The 6330-nt window shown below is 49.1% G+C and overlaps 1 non-coding gene across 1 annotated transcript; it reads right to left on the minus strand.

Moving 5' to 3' along the window:
* Nucleotides 1–6208: 6208 nt before the first annotated feature.
* On the minus strand, nucleotides 6209–6327 carry LOC119343294. The gene has a single exon (XR_005166009.1). It is a non-coding gene; the product is annotated as a 5S ribosomal RNA (ribosomal RNA).
* Nucleotides 6328–6330: the final 3 nt, after the last annotated feature.

Consider the following 6330-nt stretch of genomic DNA (forward strand, 5'->3'; position numbering starts at 1 on the left):
CGACAAGGACTAGGTTGCATTCTCATGCAAGATCGACACGTAATTGCCTATGCTTCACGGCGATTGCACCCACATGAGGAGAATTATCCTACGCATGATCTAGAGCTTGCAGCCGTAGTCTATGCACTTAAGACCTGGCGACATTACCTCCTCGGTAACCGTTGCGAAATATTCACTGATCACCAAAGTCTGAAGTACATTTTCACCCAACCGGATTTGAATCTCAGGCAAAGACGTTGGGTTGAGTTGATCACAGATTTCGACTTAGGAATAACTTACACCCCAGGGAAAGCCAACGTCATGGCTGATGCGCTAAGTCGTAAATGTTATTGTAACAACCTAATGCTACAACAAAGTCAACCGCTTCTCCATGAGGAATTTTGGAAGCTTAACCTTCACATTGTTCCTCAAGGTTTTCTCTCCACCTTGGTGGCGAAACCTACCCTTACGGATCAGATCATCAAAGCACAGAAGGTAGATCCGGGAATTTCCCGCATTAAGAGAAACATCAAGAAAGGAATTGCGAATTGTTTCTCTATTACTGATCAAGGGGTCGTATACTTCGGGAACCGACTAGTGGTTCCCAAGGTGCGAAACCTGAGGCGATTGATCCTTAAGGAGGCTCATGAATCTCCTCTCACCATTCATCCCGGTAGTACTAAGATGTATCAGGACCTACGCCAGAGATTCTGGTGGACTAGGATGAAGAGAGAAATTGCTCAGTATATTGCTAATTGCGACGTCTGTCGTCGAGTAAAAGCAGAGCATCAACGGCCTGCTGGCACCCTTCAACCCTTAGCTATTCCTGAATGGAAATGGGATAAAATTGGTATGGATTTCATTACCGGTTTTCCCAGGACCAAGAGAGGGAATAATGCTATCTTCGTCGTTGTCGATCGTCTTTCCAAAGTAGCCCATTTCCTACCTGTTCGTGAGAGTATAACCGCTAGTCAATTGGCAGACTTATACATCTCCTGGATAGTGTCTCTCCATGGTGTTCCTTTGGAAATTAATTCGGATCGAGGAAGTCTTTTCACCTCTCGATTTTGGGAAAGTTTCCAAAATGCTATGGGAACCCGTCTCTCCTTTAGCACCGCTTTCCACCCGCAGTCGAGTGGTCAAGTGGAACGCGTCAACCAGATTCTAGAAGACATGCTTCGAGCCTCTGTTATCTCATTCGGAATGGATTGGGAGAAGTGCCTTCCATTTGCCGAATTCGCTTACAACAATAGCTATCAATCTAGCTTGGGTAAAGCCCCTTTTGAAGTTCTCTATGGACGATGGTGTCGAACACCCCTTAACTGGTCAGAGACCGGGGAAAGACAATTCTTTGGCCCGGATATGATTCAGGAAGCAGAAGAGTAAGTTCGCATCGTTCGTGAAAAGTTGAAAACAGCCCAATCCCGTCAGAAGAGTCAATATGACCGAAAACATAAGGCTATGACTTTCGAGATTGACGAGAAGGCTTACCTTCGGGTTACCCCTCTGAAGGGAACCCATCGTTTCGGTATCAAAGGCAAATTGGCTCCTCGTTACATTGGACCTTTTCGCATTCTCGCGAAACGAGGAGAAGTTGCCTACCAGTTGGAACTACCTCCGCACCTCTCCAGAGTCCACGATGTCTTCCACGTTTCTCAACTCAGGCGTTGCTTCTCGGATCCTATCCGTGGAGTGGACCACGAAACACTTGATCTCCAAGATAATCTTACATATCGAGAGTACCCCATTCGTATCCTTGATCAGGCTGAGCGTACCACTCGACGTCATAATATCAAGTTTCTCGAAGTTCAATGGTCGCACCATTCTGAGGATGAAGCAACTTGGGAAAGGGAGGATCGTCTTCGACTTGAGTATCCCGCCTTCTTTCCGGAAGAACCCAAATCTCGGGACGAGATTCTTTTGAGTGGGGGTGAGTTGTCACATCCTAGTTAGCCATGCATTAGAGTGTTGCATCATGTTTACTCTTTCATCAGAAACCTGAAATGGGGATGACAGAACCCCCAGTCCCCTCTGAAACCAACTAGGGTTTACTAAAAACTTTTTCAATGAACCTGAAATGCCCTTCTAAAATGCCCATCATTTTTGTCTTGGTTCAGAACCTCTGCCAAAAGTGGTGCACATTTTCCTAGGCCATCCTAGGGTTTTTGATTTAAATCATAAGTATTTGAATTTGGGCATTTAAAATTATATAAAATAATTAAATGCTCAAATAACTCCAAACCAAAATGTTTCATGTTGGAAATAATCCAACTATGGACCAGGAGTAGTTTGGTGATTTTTGGAGTTGCCCAAGTATTTTATTTAATTCAACAAAGTTGCAGAGGTATTAAAAAAAATAGAAAACAGAAAGAAATGGGAAAAGGCTTACCTGTCGCCCAGCACCGGCCCACCTGCCGGCCCAGCCCAGCACCGCGCCAGCGAGCTGCTTGCCGGCCAGGCAGGCAGGCAGGTGCTCGACGGCGAGCACCGCATGGGTGCCACGCACCTGCTCGCCGCCTCGCCGCCTCCCTCGCCCGGCTAACGCCGTGAATCGGCCTCCCTCTCTCCCCCGAACCTCCCAGACACCCCCTCTCCCCTCCAGCTCCTCCCCTTTGCTCTCCCATGCCATGGCCGACGCCATCGCCGCCACCCCCTCGCTGTAGCCACGCCCTCCGTCAACCCCACGCCGTGCCGCCGTGTCCAGGAGCTCCGCCGCCGTCCACTTCATCGAGCTAGCCGAGCCCCGTGTGCTCGTGCGGCCCGAGACCACCGCACCGACCTCGCCCGAGCTCGCCGTCGCCGGAGATCCCCTTCAACGCCGTCGCCGCCTCAGCTCGTCCCCGACCCCGCCGGTGGCCTCTACGGGAGCGCTGTGAGCCCAGCTATCTCTCTGACCCTCTCTCTCTCATTCCCGAGCCGTGTAGCCACCGCACGAAGATCACACGCACGCACCGCTGCGGATCTCGTCGCCGACGTGCTCCCGGCCATCCTTCGGCCAACCCGCGGTGTCCAACGCACTCACCACGCTGCGTTAGGCCCAACCGTGCACGTCCCGCACCTCCCCGCACACCCTAGCGTCAAGTTCGTCTTCGGCCGAACCCCGGTGGCCGCCAAAGTCGTCGCCGGCGCCAACTCCGGCCACCCCGACCCCAACGGACTCCACCAAGAGCTGCGGCTCGACCTCAGCTCCTCTCCGGTGCCCTCCGCGGCTCGTTTGGTTGCCGGAACGGCAAAAATCACTTCCGCCGCCGCGTCGGGCTCGCCGGCGGCTAAACGCCGGTGCAGCCGACCCGGGTTTGACCACGGGTGGGCCCTGGTTGACTCCCCTGAGTCAATGACAGGTGGGGCCCAGCCCTGTTAATTAAACAGGTTTAGTTTTAATTAAACTTTAATTAATTTAATCACCTTGACATGTGGGACCCACTGTCAGGTTTGACCCTGACGTGTTCCGTTGACCTGCTAACGTCACACTGACGTCAGGCTGACGCAATAATTGATTTTCTGGAATTATTCTATTATAGGAAATTCCAGAATATAATTTAAACTTCAAAAATTCATAACTTTTATTCTGTAACTCCAAATCAGACAAATTATATATGAAAAATGATCAGAAAAATCCAATCTATCCATCTGTACTATTTTCATGCATGACTAAACAAGTTAACTTGATGTTTAATGCAGAACAAGGAAAAACACTTTAAAGGGCCATGTTTGAGTTTGAAATTTGAATCTTTGATTCAAATTGGTTCAAACCCTTCTGGTCTTAGTTGCATTAGCCCAACACACTCATATTGCTATGTTTCATGCATGCATCATATTGTTGCACATTGTTTGGTAATGGTTGTATATCGGTGTTCTTGCGGCAGGGTCTGCCCCCGAGGAGTACCGTGATTACCCTAACGAAGAACCGTATCAGTGCATCGAACCATCAGGCAAGCAACCAACCATTTGATCATATCGATACAATCCCATGTTCTCGCTCCTGCTCTCTTTTACTGCATTAAGACAACGCGTTTCAAACTGCTGTGTGCTACGGTAGTTGAACCCACTTCCTCTGCATGACCTGTCATTGCCACAGTAACTAGATGAAACCCACTAGCATGTGTAGGAGTTGATTGAGCCATATGTATGTGTTGTTCCTACCTTGCTATGCCTGCTATGCTTAGAGTCGTGTCAGGTCTGGTTCATCTGGGCGATGGGCTAGAGTGAAATGATTATGTCGGTAATGGGAGTGGTGTGGTGAACACGATTTGGTAAAGGTATCGATGAGAGGCCATGTAGGAGTACATGGTGGGTTGTTTCATTGAAGCCGACCTTAAGCACTGAGATCTGTATGTGTGACTTAAGATTCAGCTACTACCATGCATTGGGCCCGAAACCAATGGACCCTCTCGACTTCTTATTCACCCTAGTTCTCTGTCCAGGAGTTGCAAGTAGTTTCTGGTGTTTGTAGTATACTCGAGGCCGTGGACAGCGCTGACCGTAGGGGTGGGCTGTGATGCGGTAGGTACGTGGCACGATGTACCGAATACCCGTTAGGTATCTCGGGAACCCTGTTCACATCGTTTGGGGCTGTGAGCGATACCTCGGCCGGATCTCCTCATGGATGGAACCCGAATAGGCGATAAACCTGGACTAGAGACTTAGGTGATTAGGTAGGTCGTGGCCGACACCCACGTTGGGCTTCCGCTTGAAGGTTGCCGAGTACATGTCGTGTAAACGACGGTAAGAGGTGAGAGCATGTATGAAGAAGTACACCCCTGCAGGGTTAACATGATCTATTCGAATAGCCGCGTCCGCGGTAAAGGACTACTTGGTTGCCTATACAGTTCATAGACAAGTAAATGGAAACTACTAAAAGCCTCAAGATAAGTGTGAGTGCCGAGGATGGCTCTCCCGTAGGAAGACGGAGGTGGATCCTCGGTAGTGTATTGAAGTGGTGATTAGTGGACTCGTGTGCGCAAAACCATTTCAATTTGGAGTCTCGTAGGTTAGCCTAGCCAAGAGTCAAAGCTGGCTTGCTGCAATAACTCCACCAACCCTTCTTGATAATATGCATGTATATAGGATCTGATGTAAGTCTTGCTGAGTACCTTTGTACTCATGTTGCTATAATTTACATTTTTTTACAGAAGACGCTGCAACCCCTTCTGATGGGTTCTACGTAGACGTTGACATCAATGAGTAGGCTAAGACCCAGGTGGTGATTCTGAGCTTGTGAAGGACCACGTAGTATAGCTAGGCTTTCCAAGCCTCTTTTATTTTACTAGTTGTCTGTACTCAGACAAGTTACTTCCGCTGCTGGTTTGTATGACTGTATGACTTGAATGCTGGGTCGTGTGACCCGTACCTTTGTGTATGTTATGTATGGCTCTCTGAGCCTTAAATAAAGTGCTTGTGTCATAGAGTCATGTTGTGATGCCTTGTTGTATTTGCACATATCGAGCATATTGTGTGTATGATTGAAATGCTTGGTATGTGTGGGATCTGACCATCTAGTTGTTTATCTTTAGTAGCCTCTCTTACCGGGAAATGTCTCCTAGTGTTACCGCTGAGCCATGGTAGCTTGCTACTGCTCTGGAACACTTAGGCTGGCCGGCATGTGTCCTTCCTCGTTCCGGTGTCTGTCCCTTCGGGGAAATGTCACGCATTGAGTACCGGAGTCCTATTAGCCCGCTACAGCCCGGTTTACCGGAGTCCTGCTAGCCCAGTGCTACAGCCCGGACCCACTTGTTGTTGACCGACACGTTCGAGGCTGGGTCATGAATGCCTGTCCCTGTAAGTCTGTGCCACTTGGGGTTTACGACTAGTCATGTCAGCCCGGGCTCCTTATCATATGGATGCTAGCGACACTATCATATACGTGAGCCAAAAGGCACAAACGGTCCCGGGTAAAGGTAAGGCGACACCCGTGGGGATACCGTGCGTGAGGCCGCAAAGTGATATGAGGTGTTACAGGCTAGATCGATGTGACATCGAGTCGGGGTCCTGACATTTAGTGCTGGTATGATCGCATCCGACATGTTACCCCCGTCTTCGTCCCTTATGCTTGCCCCTCCCATCTCCACTACAAAGACGATTGTACTTTGCTTTGCCCCCCGCTACACGCCTGAATAATGACCAATGAGCTAAAACTTACCGCAAACGTGCAAAATAATAAAACGTGGTAAATATATGTCGCGGCCGTGAGTTTTTCTTTTGCACGCCGTGCAAAAAAAAATTTAAAAACGGAATGCAACAAGAGGACTTCCCAGGAGGTCACCCATCCTAGTACTACTCTCGCCCAAGCACGCTTAACTTCGGAGTTCTGATGGGATCCGGTGCTTTAGTGCTGGTATGATCGCATCCGAT

The sequence above is a fragment of the Triticum dicoccoides genome, unplaced genomic scaffold (assembly GCF_002162155.2).
Source record: "Triticum dicoccoides isolate Atlit2015 ecotype Zavitan unplaced genomic scaffold, WEW_v2.0 scaffold121746, whole genome shotgun sequence".
Taxonomy (NCBI): Eukaryota; Viridiplantae; Streptophyta; class Magnoliopsida; order Poales; family Poaceae; genus Triticum; species Triticum dicoccoides.